This window comes from Pleurodeles waltl, chromosome 1_2 (genome assembly GCF_031143425.1).
Source record: "Pleurodeles waltl isolate 20211129_DDA chromosome 1_2, aPleWal1.hap1.20221129, whole genome shotgun sequence".
Lineage (NCBI taxonomy): Eukaryota > Metazoa > Chordata > Amphibia > Caudata > Salamandridae > Pleurodeles > Pleurodeles waltl.
The window spans coordinates 1315949724-1315966595 of NC_090437.1; the positions used below are offsets into that span (position 1 = coordinate 1315949724).

The 16872-nt window shown below is 49.8% G+C and overlaps 1 protein-coding gene across 1 annotated transcript in view; it reads left to right on the top strand.

The window, feature by feature from the left end:
• Positions 1-3623: 3623 nt before the first annotated feature.
• Positions 3624-16872, top strand: part of LOC138251086 (zinc finger protein 665-like) — a 32332-nt gene continuing 19083 nt past the window's right edge. Inside the window, exon 1 of the mRNA XM_069205621.1 lies at positions 3624-4251. The gene's annotated coding sequence lies outside the window, so the exon portion shown is untranslated. The remainder of the gene's footprint in view (positions 4252-16872) is intronic.

Sequence of the window (16872 nt, forward strand, 5' to 3'; positions counted from 1 at the left end):
GTAACAAAGAATCTTTATTTTCATACCACTGAGTGTTTTCTTTCATGTGTCTAAGTGTTTTGTTACTACAGTGGTATTACATGACCTTTGCATGTCTACTAGATAAGCCTTGGCTGTTCATCCACAGCTACCTCTAGAAAGCCTGGCTTCTAGACACTGCCTACACTACACTAATAGGGGATACCTGGACCTGGTATAAGGTGTAAATACCCACCATGCACCAGGCCAGCTTCCTACATCTTGTGATCTGATGATGTTGGTAACTGGTGTCATGTTTATGTTGATAAGGGTAGGGCTGAGGGACAATCCCTGTGGGACTCTGCATATTAGTTTATTGGTCTCTGATGTAAAGGTTGGCAGCCTGACCTTTTGGGTTCTTCCCTTGAGGAAGGAACAGATCCATTAGAGAGCGGATTTTTGAATGACAATACTTCTGAGTCTTCTGAAGAGGGTGTTATGGGAGACAGTGTCAAAGGCTACAGAGAGGTCGAGCAGGATGAGAGTCACTGTTTCTCCTCAGTGCACGACGATTCAAATGTTATCAGTGGCCACAATGAGTGCTGTTTGGTGCTGTGGTTCTTTATGAATTCTGATTGAGTGTTGTCTAGAAGCTGGTGAAGTTTCGAGGTTGGTTGTGGGTCGCTTGTTGATGGCCTTCTCAGTCACTTTGGCTGGATAGGGAAGACGGGAGATGGGTCAGAAGTTGCTCACTTGATTCAGGTCAGCTGTGGGCTTCTTGAGGAGGTCATTGATTTCTGCAAGTTTCCATTCATCTGGAAAAGTGGCAGATGTGATGCAGGTGTTGATGATGTGGGTGAGGGTGGTGCTGATTGGAGATGTTCCCAGGTTGTGCATGTCGTGGGGGTAGGGGTCCATTGGGACCCCTGAATGGATGGTCTGCAGGACTGCCGCTGTGTTGTTTCTGGTGAGGGTTGTTCATTTGGTCAGGTGGCTGTATTGGTTGGTGGTGGGTAGGTTAGCAATGAGTTATCTGGGATTGTGTTGGTGTGCATAATTGTTGTAGATGTTTACAATTTTGTTGAATAGGTTGTCACAGAGTTGCTGGGAGGCAGCGATGTTGGTGACAGTGGCTGAGGCCGAGGTGAAATACTTAATGATCAAAAGGTTCTCCTTTCAACTGCTGGAGCTTTGTTTGATGCAGTCCACTAGTGCTTTTTCTTGGTGTCTCTTATTTGAGAAGAATAGCGTCTGAGTACAGCCTTGTTGGTAGTTCTGTCAGTGGTGTTGTGGCTGGCTCTCCATTTCCAATCTATCTGTTTACAGTGTTGTCTCGGCAGTCTTCTCTGTACCAGCTGGCCTTCCTGCATGATCTACTCTGCTTTTTGGTGCAAGGGAGTCCATGCAGTTCTTGATCCAGTTGTTTAAGTGGTTGATGTCCTTGTCGAGGTTGTTTGTGGGTCTAGGTTGATCCATACTTGGGTGCTGAACCAGTCTGCTTATGCGATTTTGCCCCAGCTGCAGCTTGGAATGCTGAACCTGGTAGGCATGTTGACTTGAAAGTGGATGATAAAGTGGTTGGTCGTTATGAGTGCTGTGGTGGAGTTGTATTTGATGCTGTCGCTTGTGGTGGAGATAAGGTCCAGTGTGTGTCCTGCGCTGTTGGTTCTGAGATAAGCTGAGTGAGTCTGATGTTGCTCAAGCTTTCGAGGGGTGCTGTGGAGATGGGATCGTTTCAGTCTCCCAGGTGAAAGCTGAGGTCACTGAGGAGAATGTGGGCTCTGGAGTTGATGGGGAGCGGAGTGATGAAGTTAGTGATGAGGATGGTAAAGGTGGCTTGTGGTCCGGGTGGTCTGTAGGCAAGGGTTCCTGTTCAGGGTGAAGTTTTCTGAGATTTACAGCTTGAAGTGCAGGTGTCCCATGAATGAGGTGGCGTTCTCTGTGGATGTTGTGCATTTGATGGATTCCTTGTAGATGATAGCGAGTCCTCCTCCTGGCTTGAGAAGGCGGTACTGTTGAGCAATCCTGTAGTCCGGTGGGACTGCCGTGGCGATGTCTGGAGCGAATGAGGGGTTGAGTCAGGTCTCTGTGAAGAAGAGGATGTTGGGTGTGTCGCTGCTCAGCAGATCCCATATTTCGGTTGTACGTTTGCTGAGTGACTGTGGGTTGAGAAGCATGCATGCAAGTGGGTGTTGATGTGTGGGTTTGCTGTGGCATGTGGTGTAAGGTGGGGTGAAGGCGATGGTGCTTGTGTGACGTGTGCTGTGAGGGGGTGTTGAGGGTGTTGTTAGTATTTGCATGATAGCCAGTTTAAAGGGTTCAGGACAGTAAATTGGAGCCCTGATTCCCGAGACGGACCCAGCTGCACCCTGGATCACTGAAGCTGGAACCTACTCTGCATAGAGCAGGAACGCCATGAACCCCCCGCTTTAGCAGCTACAGCAGGGGTGGTGTTCTTTTCAGGCCTCTTCTGTCTGAAACTCAGGAGACAAAAGCTCATCATTAATGCTGGAATAATGATGTAATAGATGGATGGATTAGTGGATGATGGATGGATGAATGAATGGATTGATGGCAGAGTGGATGGATGAATGACAGAATGAATGAATAGTAAAGTGTAGGGATGGATGGATGGATGGCAGAGTGTCTAGATGGATGGATGGGTGGCTGAGTGGATGGCAGAGTGGGTACCTTGATGGGCTGCAAAGTGGATGGATCAATGGGTGGCGGCATGGATGGATTGATGGGTGACAGGGTGGATGGATTGATGGGTGACAGGGTGGATGGATGGCAGATTGTAGAAGTGGATGGATGGATGACAGATGGCATATTGGATGGATGGGTGAATGGATGGAACGTGAAAGATTGAATGGTGGATGAAAATGAATAGATGACAGACTGTAAAGGTGAAATAGTAGATAGCAGGTGGGTGGAACGGTGAAAGAATGAATGGATAGATGCATGGGTGGGAGCTGTTCCAGCAAGGGTTCGGCTCACTTGCTTGGTGGAATCGGTGCTTTTGTTCAAAGTGGCGGCTATTTTAATTTTCTGGCTACTTCCTTGGCGTAGAGGTTTTCAGCTTCCCTTATGTTCACGGTGTGATGTGTGCTCTTCAGTGGGGGAGGTGGGGGCGTGTGGAAATGACGATAGCTTGACACGGCGTGCTGTGAAATGGCAGGTCTGATACAGACAGCTAGCTTTATGTATCCGTCCTCCAGACTCTTCTAATTTGTTCAGCACCGTTTTCGTAATTTTCCTTGTGAAATGGTCTATATCATCCGATTACAAAGCACTGTACAATGTGTATAAACCTACTCCTCACTGTGCAGGGATGCTTGCAATATGTTCTCACTATCAAAAAAGAAATATAAATTAATAATTTCGATATAACTAAATGCCAACAACGACTCTAAAGTAGAATGTTATATATATATATATATATTTATATATATATATATATAGAGAGAGAGAGAGAGAGAGAGAGAGAGCGAGCGAGCGACATATGGTATTTTGGTATTTCACTCTTTGCTTCTGAAAGTGTAAAGCGAGGAAAGAATGCACAATCGTAGCCTCGAGTCTTAAAATCTCATTAAGAGAAGCCCACTACTAGGCGCCCTCCCTTTCACAAGCTACAGCAGAAACCCTCCGTGACAGCAGGGGGCAGCAGCAGCCCCCGGAGCCCAGCCATAGAGGGCCAGGGATGTCTGCAGCAGCAGAGACAGCCCGGGAGCGCGCGGGGCTGCACAGCAGCAGAGACAGCCCGGGAGCGCGCGGGGCTTCACAGCAGCAGAGACAGCCCGGGAGCGCGCGGGGCTGCACAGCAGCAGAGACAGCCCGGGAGCGCGCGGGGCTGCACAGCAGCAGAGACAGCCCGGGAGCGCGCGGGGCTTCACAGCAGCAGAGACAGCCCGGGAGCGCGCGGGGCTGCACAGCAGCAGAGACAGCCCGGGAGCGCGCGGGGCTTCACAGCAGCAGAGACAGCCCGGGAGCGCGCGGGGCTGCACAGCAGCAGAGACAGCCCGGGAGCGCGCGGGGCTGCACAGCAGCAGAGACAGCCCGGGAGCGCGCGGGGCTTCACAGCAGCAGAGACAGCCCGGGAGCGCGCGGGGCTGCACAGCAGCAGAGACAGCCCGGGAGCGCGCGGGGCTTCACAGCAGCAGAGACAGCCCGGGAGCGCGCGGGGCTGCACAGCAGCAGAGACAGCCCGGGACTTCACAGCTCAGCCCGCACACATTTTCTGCGGGGGGCTCTGCAGCTAGCTTTGTGAGACAAGGGGAGCCGGCGGCTGCTAAGGTAGGAAACGCTCTGTGTGCTCCTCTGCACTGGAGGCTGGATGTGGAAGCGGGGCGCGCCTGGACCAGCCTCTGCCATGGAGGATGGATGCATGCGCCTCCCTGTGGGTAGGGTGGAGACAGGGGCCGCCTGGACCAGCTTATCCCCGGGAGAAAGGATGTATAGGAAAGGGGGCTCCAGAGCCAGGGAGGCTGGATGTGAAGGCGGGGGGCGCCTGGACCAGCCTCTGTCTGGGGTTGGGATGGAGGCGAGGGGCGCCTGGACCAGTTTCTGACCGGGTGGATAGATGTAGAAGCAGGGGGCGCCTGGACCAGCCTCTGTCTGGGGTTGGGATGTAGAAGCAGGGGACGTATGGACCAGCCTCTGTCTGGGGTTGGGATGGAGGCGAGGGGCGCCTGGACCAGCCTCTGTCTGGGGTTGGGATGTAGAAGCAGGGGACGTATGGACCAGCCTCTGTCTGGGGTTGGGATGGAGGCGAGGGGCGCCTGGACCAGCCTCTGTCTGGGGTTGGGATGTAGAAGCAGGGGACGTATGGACCAGCCTCTGTCTGGGGTTGGGATGGAGGCGAGGGGCGCCTGGACCAGCCTCTGTCTGGGGTTGGGATGTAGAAGCAGGGGACGTATGGACCAGCCTCTGTATGGGGTTGGGATGGAGGCGAGGGGCGCCTGGACCAGCCTCTGTCTGGGGTTGGGATGTAGAAGCAGGGGACGTATGGACCAGCCTCTGTCTGGGTTTGGGATGGAGGCGAGGGGCGCCTGGACCAGCCTCTGTCTGGGGTTGGGATGTAGAAGCAGGGGACGTATGGACCAGCCTCTGTATGGGGTTGGGATGTAGAGGCAGGGGACGCCTGGACCAGCCTCTGTCTGGGGTTGGGATGTAGAGGCAGGGGGCGCCTGGACCAGCCTCTGTCTGGGGTTGGGATGTAGAAGCAGGGGACGTATGGACCAGCCTCTGTCTGGGGTTGGGATGGAGGCGAGGGGCGCCTGGACCAGCCTCTGTCTGGGGTTGGGATGTAGAAGCAGGGGACGTATGGACCAGCCTCTGCCTGGGGTTGGGATGGAGGCGAGGGGCGCCTGGACCAGCCTCTGTCTGGGGTTGGGGTGTAGAAGCAGGGGACGCCTGGACCAGCCTCTGTCTGGGGTTGGGATGTAGAGGCAGGGGGCGCCTGGACCAGCCTCTGTCTGGGGTTGGGATGTAGAGGCAGGGGGCGCCTGGACCAGCCTCTGTCTGGGGTTGGGATGTAGAGGCAGGGGACGCCTGGACCAGCCTCTGTCTGGGGTTGGGATGTAGAGGCAGGGGGCGCCTGGACCAGCCTCTGTCTGGCGTTGGGATGTAGAAGCAGGGGCGCCTGGACCAGCCTCTGTCTGGGGTTGGGATGTAGAGGCAGGGGGCGCCTGGACCAGCCTCTGTCTGGGGTTGGGATGTAGAAGCAGGGGACGTATGGACCAGCCTCTGTCTGGGGTTGGGATGGAGGCGAGGGGCGCCTGGACCAGCCTCTGTCTGGGGTTGGGGTGTAGAAGCAGGGGACGCCTGGACCAGCCTCTGTCTGGGGTTGGGATGTAGAGGCAGGGGGCGCCTGGACCAGCCTCTGTCTGGGGTTGGGATGTAGAGGCAGGGGACGCCTGGACCAGCCTCTGTCTGGGGTTGGGATGTAGAGGCAGGGGGCGCCTGGACCAGCCTCTGTCTGGCGTTGGGATGTAGAAGCAGGGGCGCCTGGACCAGCCTCTGTCTGGGGTTGGGATGTAGAGGCAGGGGCGCCTGGACCAGCCTCTGTCTGGGGTTGGGATGTAGAGGCAGGGGACGCCTGGCCCAGCCTCTGCCTGTGGTTGGGATGTAGAGGCAGGGGCGCCTGGACCAGCCTCTGCCTGTGGTTGGTTTGCAGGCGGGGGGCGCCTGGACCAGCCTTTGTCTGTGTTGGGATGGAGACAGGGGGCGCATGGACCAGCCTCTGCCCGGGAGGATGGATGTAGACGCAGGCGCCCCCTGCGTCTACATCCATCCTCCCGGGCCAGCCTCTGCCTATGGTTGGGATGAAGGCGCATGGACCTTCATTCACAGAAACAATGCTTTGGCTGCGTCACGAAGACGATGGGGGAGGGGCCTATGGGTGATGGCTGCTGATTCTGCACTCTTCGCATCTGGGTATGTGCTCCGAGGCATGGGCGTAGGAAGTGTGGGGGACGCGGGGGATGTATCCCCCCCAGATTTTGGAGGGTGGGGGACACGGGGACGAAGGTGGGGGGGACAAGGGGACACAATAATTTCCCCTCTCACATCTGTTATTCAGAGGGCCATTAGCGCACAAAAGCGCTACTTACGATAGCCCTGTACAGACCTTCCTCCAAGCTGATGGTAACCGAATGAAGGTGTCAGGAGGCCCCCTGCGCCCACTGCGCCCACTGCCCTTTTGTCCTGTTCTAAGGGTGCTCATAAGAACAAAGGGCACAGGAGGAGAAAAGAGTTTTGGATGATTACTGTCACCTGCTGCCCTGAAGAGGAGCACTGCAGGATGCCTCCAAGAGAAGCTGCAAAACAATGAGGAAGATCTAAAGAGAGAACAGAGTCCCACTCACCATGATGCCTGCAGGCTAGAAAGGAGACTCTGTGAAACACAATATTTGTATTTGCCTAAGATCACACCAGTTGGTGAAACAGTGAAGTCGAGATTGAGCCCAGATTTTACATTTTTACACAACAATTTAGCTATTAGAAGGGTATATTTTTCTAACATTTATGTTTAATGTTTTATTTTCTAGGTAATGAAGTGCTTGATTACAGCGTGGCTAACAGGGAGAAGCCATATTTCATTTTGGGCCGTTATGCCTAGCGTTATTATTTATGTTGTTGTTATCATTACATACTTCTGCATATTGAAGTATATTATCTTTTCTCTATCTTTTCTTCACTCTACTCTGAAACAATCTACCCTTTGCCACTGCACCCTATACCACTTTTCTCCACTCAGTGCCACTCTACGCCACTGCAATCTCTGCTGTACCACTCCACTCTACACTACTGCAATCTATGCTATTCTACTCAAACCATTGTACACTACACCCCTGCACTCTGCCAGTGCACTATTCACCACTTTACTCAAAACCAATGCACTCTATCCCACTGCACTCTATGCCAATCTACTCTGCACCACAGCACTCTATTCCACTGCTTTCAATGCCACTGTACTCTACACCACAGGACTCTATGCAACTGCACTCCGTCACTCTACAATACACCACTGTACTCTGCAACCCTCCAATCTGCAACATTGCACTTTCTGCCACTGAACTCCACGCCACTCTACTTTGCACCACTGCACTCAATGCCACTGTGCTCTGTCCCACTGCACTCTTTTCTGCACCACTGCACTGTAATCTACTCTACACCACTCCACTGTAGGGCACTTCACTCTACTTTGAAATCATCTCCTCTATGCCACTGCAATCTGCGCAACTCTACTCTATGCCAGTCTAATCTATCTTGCACCACACCAATGTACCCTGCACCACTCCAATCTGCTCTGCACCGCTCTATGCTACTGCACTCTACATCACTATGCTCCACTCTGCAACGATCTACTCTTCACCACTATACTGTACTCTGCAGCAATCTACTCTATGCCACGGCACTCTATGCAACTCTAATCTACTCTGCACCTCTGTACTCTAAGCCACTCTTCTCTACTCTGCATCACTGCCCTTTATGACACTCTACTCTGCAACACTGCACTCTGCCACTGAACTATACTCCTCTCTACTCTTCACCACGGCACTCTACTCTGCACCGCTCAACTATATGCCACTCTACAGCACTCTACACCAGCGTACTATATGCCACTACACTCTATGACAATCTACTCTGCATCACTGCACTCCACCACTGCACTCTACACTAGTCTACTCTACTGTGTCATAGAGTGATGCGGTGCATGGTAGAGTGGAGTGGTGCAAGGTACTCTGAACCACTGCAATCTATTCTGTGCTCCCCTCTACTCTTCACCACTCTACGCTACTGCACTGTACGCTAAACCAGTGCAGTATTCGCCAATGCACTCTACACCAATCTAGTTTGCACCACTGTACTCTATGCCACTTCACTCTAGACCACCCAACTCCACTCTGACACTTCACTATGACATTACACTCCATGATACTAGACTCTGACACTCTATTCCATTAAACTCAAACACTTTCTCCACTCTGTAACTCCCTACACAACTCCCTATACGCCACTCCATTCCACTTTACTCCACTGTATGCCACTCCACACCACTCTATGCCACTTCAATCTACGATACTCTGCTCAATGCCACTGCACAACCCTCTATGCCACTCCAATATACAACAATGTACTGTGCTCAACAACACTCTACCCAACTTTTTCTATGCTAGTTCAAGTTACTTTACTTCACTCTACTCCATTTCACTCTTCTTTATGCCTTTCCACTCTACGACACTCTGCCACTCCACTCTATGACACTGTGACACTACGCCACTCTAATACTACTTTATGGCATTGGCGCTTGATTAGAGATTCAGATCTCCATTGATTGCCTTCTCACTCATATGAGACGTGAGTCCGATTTATCTTCGCCGTTTTGGTTACAAGCACTCTGTAACCATTTTAACTCAAGCTTAACGAAGGCTTAGGATAATCCTGATACTTGTCTAGGGCATCAAAATATTGTCGGCCAAAGTACCTTGACTTGAATTTGTGATATTGTCCATAAGTTGGCATTAGCATAGGTACTATGAGCTAATGACTTCTTGATTCACTATTTGAGTCATTCATGTAAAAGTCGGTGTATAAAAGCTTGTAAATCATTGTTGTGGATGTTAACCTTGTAGGAAAGTAGCCTCTTTCTAGCTTGGTTACCCCCACATTTGGCCTGTTTGCCAGTGTGTTTGCGTGTGTCTACTGGGATCCTGCTAATCAGGACCCCAGTAGTTATGCTCTCTCCCTTAAATTATGGTTTTTGCATACTGGTAACCCAGTATTTCACCCAAAATTGGCATATTGGTGCCCCCTTATAAGTCCCTAGTACATGGTACTTAGGTACCCAGGGCATTGGGGTTCCAGGAGATCCCTATGGGCTGCAGCATTTCTTTTGCCACCCATAGGGAGCCCATGCAAAGGCTTCTGCAGGACTGCCATTGCAGCCTGCGTGAAAAGGTGCATGCACCCTTTCACTGCCAGTTTCACTGCACCAGGTCACTTATAAGTCACCCCTATAGCAGGCCCTCCAGCCCTGAGGGCAGGGTGCAGAGTAACTGTGAGTGAGGGCACCCCTGCACTAGCAGAGGTGCCCCCACGACCTCCAGGACCATTTTCCCAGACTTCCTGAGTGCGGGATGCCATTTTACACATGTACTTGAAATAGGTCACCACCTATTCCCATCTACATAATGGTAACTCAGAACATAGGTATGTTTAGTATCAAACATGTTGGAATCATAACTCAAGGCTTTTGCAAGCATTGGTTGTATGATTTTATGCACTCTGGGGGCTCCTTCGAGGACCCCCAGTATTGCCATTCCAGCTTTCTGAGGTTTTCCAGGCAGGCCCAGCTGCTGCCACCTCTCGGACAGGTTTCTGCCCTCCTGTTGCTTGAGAAGCTCAAGCCCATGAAGGCAGAACAAAGGATTTCCTTTGGGAGAGGGGTGTTACACCCTCTCCCTTTGGAAATAGGAGTTACAGGCTTGGGAGGGGTAGCTTCCTTCCCCAGGCCACTGGAAATGCTTTGAAGGGCACATTTGGTGCCCTCCTTGCATAATCCAGTCTACACCGGTTCAGGTACCCCCCAGTCCCTGCTCTGGCATGAAATTGGACAAAGGAAAGGGGAGTGACCACTCCCCTGTCCATCACCACCCCAGGTGTGGTGCTCAGAGCTCCTCCAGAGGGTCCCTGTGTTTTGCCATCTTGGATTCCAAGTTGGCAGTGAACTCTGAGAGCATCTGAGTGGGCAGTGGCAGCAGGTGGTGTCTGAGCCGTCCCCTGATAGGTGCTTACCTGTTTAGCTGACCAATCCCCCTTTCATGGCTATTTAGGGTATCTCCTTTGGGAGGTTCTTCAGATTCGGATTGCAAGACTCCAGCAGGAATCCTCTGCATCCTTTACTTCACCTTCTCACTGAAGAAACTGCATCTGGACCCTCCAGGAACTCCACAAACGGCAACAACGAAGCAAAGACGACTTCTGCAACATTTTATCTTCAGCTCTTGCCAGCATATGCAACTGTTTCCCGGTCGTGCATCCTCAGAGGACAGCCTGTCTTCAGCCTGCACCAGAAGAATGAACTAATCTCCCTTGGAGTGAAGGAGTCACTCCCCTGCTTCAGCAGGCACCTCTCTGCAACGACGACCATCTGCTTGGGTCCCCTCTCTTGAGTTGCATGGATCCTACATCACGGGTCGTGGACTGAAGTGTTCCCGATGGTCCTGACGTCCTACTATCAAACTTTGGTGGAGGTAAGAGCTTGCCTTCCCACGCAAGACAGTAACCCTGTTCACCACATGTTTTTCAGTTGCCAAGGCTTGTTGGCATCCTTCTATGAAATTCTTTGTGCACAATGTAACTCTGGCCCCCAGCACTCCTTCCGGCAATGCACAGCTTCCTGAGTGGTTCTCTGGCGGTGTGGGATCCTTTGTTTTTATGCTGCGTGGGCCTCCTTTTACAACTCCTTTGTCCCTGTGCTGGAGGACTCCTGTGTGCACTGGCTGGTCTTCTGTGGGCTCTCTGAGTTGCTGAGAGCCCCATCTGACTCTTCCTCCAGGATAGAGTCCACCAGGTCCCTCCTAGTCACAGGCAGTGCCATTTTCCGCTAACCGTGAGCTTTGCGTGTACCAAGGTTTGTTGGCAGAATCCAGCGACGCAACCAGACTGCAATCATCCATCCGGTGTGGGATATCATCTGCACCAACCAGGAACCCGCATTAATCTTCTTGGGTGCAGTACTGACTGTTGTTCTTCACCAGTGGTTCTTCTTTTGCACCTTGATTCGGGTTAGTAGGGGCTCCTGTCCTCCCTGGACTCTTCTGTGCTTCTTGGACTTAGTACCATTCTTCCACAGGTCTTTAGGTCCAGGAATCCACCCTTTGTGTCTTGAAGTATCTTCTGGTTCTAGCATTATCTTCTTTCTCGTGTTCTTGTGTGTTCTAGGAAAGTTACTGTCATTTACTCCTGCTTTCCTGGGCTCTGAGGTGGGTTCTATTAATTACCTTTGGTGTTTTCTAATACTCCCAGTGCCCCTCTACACACCACACTTGTCTAGGTGGGAAACCGACATTCGCATTCTACTTTCTTAGTATATGGTTTGTGTTTCCCCAGGCCCATTTCTAACCATTGTGATTTTCACTAATTGCACTTTTTTAACTTTTTATTGCTATTGCTGCATACTAGTGTATATAATTGGTATATTACTTACCTCCTAAGGGAGTATAGTCTCTATGGTATTTTTGGCATTTGTGTCACTAAAATAAAGTACCTTTATTTGTGTAACACTGAGTGTTTGCTTTCATGTGTGTGAGTGCTGTGTGACTACAGTGGTATTGAATGAGCTCTGCATGTCTCCTGGATAAGCCTTGGCTACAGCTACCCCTAGAGAGCCTGGCTTCTAGACACTGCCTACATTTAACTAATAAGGGATAACTGGACCTGGTATAAGGTGTAAGTACCATAGGTACCCAATACAAACCAGGCCAGCCTCCTCTAAACCACTGTACTATATAGGTTACTTTTTACATTTTTCTTGTAATTGGTGACATTGGGTCATCCAGATAACTTGTGTAATGCCCGAATACCAGTCTTTCTCGATTTACTCTGTTGATGTTTTCCCACTACATTTGATCTTTTATATTTTGATTGAATAAATGTATGAAACAATCCATTTGCATACTACTTTAATATCATTGTTTATGGGAGTGGTGTTGCATTTTATTCAAGGGACCCCTGTTCCTTTCAAGTTAGTTTACTGCTCCATTTTAGGACACTCTACTTACTCCATGACACTACACCACACCAGTCGATGACACATCATTCTCCTTTATGCCATTAACTTTGAGCCATGCTGAATAGTAGTCTCACTAGTGTACAGCATGGCTAAAACACATTGGCAAAGGCAATAGAACTTGCATAGGTGAGACCTATTGGCTTTGCCAATGCTTGTTTATAAGGTATGAACTTCAAGGTGACTTGCAATATCCTTATGTACGCAGGGGGGTATTTTACCCCATATAATACATGGTCACACCACCAACTTTCCCACAAACCACTTAAAACCTTAGTGCATAGCTTCTGACATTCAAAGCTATGAAAGTAGAGCAGAAGAAAGAAAAGCAACATTCCATTTTTTGCTTTAAACAGCTGCATTAATTATGCTCTGTGACCTGGTCTGCCTTTTACCTTGGCTGCTAGCTCTGGCAGAAGGCACTGTAATGTCAGAACTCGACTGTAATAACCCTATCATAGTGATTTTCCGATGTCTTTTCTTTATAATCAGTGAATGTCTTTTCTTTACACGCAGTGGCTTGGTGCATCACAAACAGCCTTTTCTAGAGAAATTAGTGACTGCAGTTTATACAGAGATTAGAGAATCCATGTTTATATAGCCTGTAACTGCAAGAGCTTCTTCAGTTGAAATGCTTCTAGTTATGACTGATGTGGAGCTGAGCTGCCCAAGATCACACACAGGAGTAGAAGTGTTATTAGAACTATGGTTTCCGAGCACAGTTTACAACTCTTGTACTTAATCGCTTTTGATATCTCCAGTGCGGTTCCAATTGGCATGAGGCGAAGAGCATGGTGGGTGTGGGGCGCAAAGGGTATGTTCTTCCTTTTTACCCTCCTACCTTTATTTGCTTGGTGCATGAAGATGCAAGGTTAATCAACATGTTATTTTCACATTTTAGCTAATTACTTTGGGAATGTAAATAACAATTAAAGATACTTTCAGACTGTGAAAACATGCCTTCCTTTCTCCCTATTTCACTTCCAATATATAGGACTGTGTATATTTATCAGAGCCTGCAGTTCGTAAACAACGAGCGATTTGTATAGGGTTGATTGAAAGTCCCCAAGGCTGTCCCTGTCCCCCCCAGAAATGTATTGTCTCCTACGCCCCTGCTCCGAGGCCACTTACCCCCAGGCGGCACAGAACATCTAGGCGTGGCCTCGAGTGCAATGCAAAGCTACCGATACGTAGTCGGCATCTCAGTGGGTTAATCCCCGGTGGCCGAATTCTTCTGTGCATCATCGAAGCCACTGCCTTTCATTCGTTTTCTGATCATAAACATGCACTTCCAGCTGGCGTGTTACTAGAACACCTATTTCCTTCACAGCGCTTATAAACGCCATATCTTGTCCGTAAGCGCTATATAAAGGTACAGTGTTACTGAAATTACCATTCACTAGGCTTTGTTAGTGATAGACTCCTCAGGAATAGCTGTATGTTCACAAGGAAGTAGGCTGGATTAAATTACTATTCAGTGTTAAAGCTATTCCCTCTAGGGCAGAATCTGCTTGAAGCCACTAACGTTACACACAGTAATTCAGTAAAAAAACAAAAATATATATAAAGACACATATCTTTTCATTGGGTGTGGCCTCGTGCAAATAAATAAACGCTGCCTGTGCACAGTACTGCAGGTGTGGGGTTAGAGGCGTCAGCACGCACTGAGCACCATTTCCAGGTGGTGTACACTCAGAGCGCCCCCTCCTCGGAGGCGTGCACTGGATTTCCCAGGGTCCTGCCAGACATTCCCCCAAGGCAGGTGCAATCACTCACTACATCCCCCTGCAGAGTCATCTCTGCCCCCTTTCCCAAGGGCAGGTTCCCATCTGCAGTTATAAGACAGTGCATTAGTGAGAGCTGGGCTGACTGTCCCTAATGCGGAGGTCAAAGTGGGCGGGATCGGAGGGGCACGACGCGCCCATACTTTTTTGATTTATTAAAAACTGTTCCTCCACTTTTTGTAAAAAGACAACCGTCCTGGGACGGTTAATTCCGATAATTTAAATGCTTCAGCTGAAGTGTCATCCAGCAAGTCTCCTGTGCTGTGAAAACAGCTAAACAAGCCTTCCTGCCATGGTGCCTGCTTGCCTGAAAGAAATGCAAATGTGCGAAACAAGTTCATCTGCAAATGTGAAGGGTAAACTGCAAATGTAAAGGATGCTTGGGAGCCGGTACTGGCTTTAATTGATCAAATCACATGAAGCTTTGTGCTAGAAAATATTTATTATTTTAGTGCTAGTACAAAGAGTTAACCACTGAGCTGAGAAGCGTGTGCTTTTAATTGCAAATGTATTTATATAGTACTTGCTATCCCTGGAGGTGTTGAAGGGACAATAATGAAAAAAAAATGCTTTGCATCCAGTCTGGGTATTACTAAAATCTATATTTTGGAAGCACCATTTTATCTTAACCCTTTTTTTGTGCGTTGTGTAGCTGTCTATCTTATACTGTGTGCAATGTAAGATTGAAATAATTACTTACATATTCACAGTGCTGTCAGGGGTTGTGATCTTGTAGCACTAAAAATACACGTCCCTACTCTCCACTGCACTAACAAAGATTTAATTCTGTGGCTTTCTGGTTACCGATAGACCTCTGCAGTGTATTAACCAATAGATATTTCACGCTATGCAACTTCTTAAAATTTATTTTTCATTTAAGCTGTGCGTTATTTCATATGTAGCTACCCGACAGTGAAAGACCAAAAAAGTGTACAGAATATCTTGTTTTTTTTAGCCACACCGTTGACCCCGCCCCCATGCTCACTGACTCTGCCCCCACTGCATGCAGAATCACAGTTCCCATAGTTTATTTAATGCGCTTTGACCACTGCTGTAATGTAAGGGCAAGTTTTCGGCTGTGCTGGGGCCAGCACATTTATTGTACTTGGGTACACATTCTCAGTCTGCGCACAAAGGCAAGCAGCGCTGCGGTGTGGACGGACAGCGCACCCTGTATGTACTAAAACTAAATCAGACCTCACACTCTTCAAGGTTCTCACGTTATACACACAACGTGTCTTGAACACTGTGCCAGCCACGGACAACTTAGAGAGATCTTTCAGGGCAATATACGATTACCTTAATGCCGCCTGTCTATAAGCATGCATTCCTCCTCCTTTAAATGCCTGTGATACATTGAAGTGTTTATATCTCTCAGTAATATGATTTTCCAATACCTTTAATTCCAAAGTCAAATTTGCATACATTTTACATTTTAAAGACCGTCTGCAAGGCAGGGCTGCCATTAAAAGTGACAGCAGGCACACAGTGGTGCACCCTCTAGTGCAGCAGATCTACAGGGCCTCTAAACGTCCCTGCCCTATTTTGATGGCTTCCTCAGCAATAGTATTTTCCAGGCTCCCTCAGTGTAAGGATGGCCCAGGATGATGACGGCTCCCTCAGTGATAGGATGGGCCAGGCCGGTGATGGCTCCCTCAACAATAGGATGGTGTACGCATATGATGGCTCCCCCTGTAGCAGGATGGTCCAGGCTGATGGTGGCTCCCTCAGTGACAGGATGGTCCAGGCCGATGGTGGCTCCCTCAGTGATAGGATTTTCCAGGCTAATGATGGCATCCTTAATGACAGGATGGTCCAGGCTGATGATGGGTCCCTCAGCATTAGGATTTTCCAGGCTGATGATGGCTTCCTCAGTGATAGGATGATCCAGGCTGATGGTGGCTCTCTCAACGACAGGATGGTCCAGGCTGATGGTGGCTCTCTCAACGACAGGATGGTCCAGGCTGATGATGTCTCCCTCAGTGACAGGATGGCCCGACTGATGATGCTTCCCTCAGTGACAAAATGGCCTGACTGATGATGGCTCCCTCAGTGATAGGATGGCCCAGGCTGAAGATGGCTCCCTCAGTAATTGAATTTTCTTGGCTGATCATGGCTCCCTCAGTGACAGGATTGTCCAGGCTGATGATGGCTCCCTCAGTGATAGGACAGCCCAGGCTGATGACGGCTCCTTCAGGGATAGAATTTTCCAGGGTAATAATGGCTCCCTCAGTTCCAGGATGTTCCAGGCTGATGGCTCCTTCAGTGATAGAATGGCACATACTGATGATGCCTCCCTCAGTGACAGGATGGCCCAGGCTCATGATGGCTCCCTCAGTGATAGGATGGCCCAGGCTGATGATGGCCCCCTCAGTGATAAGATAGACCAGCCTGATGATGGCTCCCTCAGTGATAGGACGGCCCAGGCTGATGACGGCTCCTTCGGGGATAGAATTTTCCAGGCTGAAGATTGCTCCCTCAGTGACAGGATATTTAAGGCTGATGATGCTCCCTGAGTGGTAGAATGGTCCAGGCCGATGATGGCTCCCTCATTGATAGGATGGTTCAGGCTGATGTTGGCTTACTTCATGACAGGATGGTTCATGCTGATGATGGCTCCCTCAGTGACAGGACAGTCCTGGCTCATGATGGCTCACTGAGTGACAGGATGGTCCTGGCTGATGATGGCTCCCTCAGTGGCAGGACAGCACATGCCAATGGTGGCTCCCTCAGTGATAGGATTTTCCAGGCTAATGATGGCTCCCTCAGTGATAGGAGTTTCCAGGCTAATGATGGCTCCCTCAATAATAGGATGGTTTAGGCTGATGATGGCTC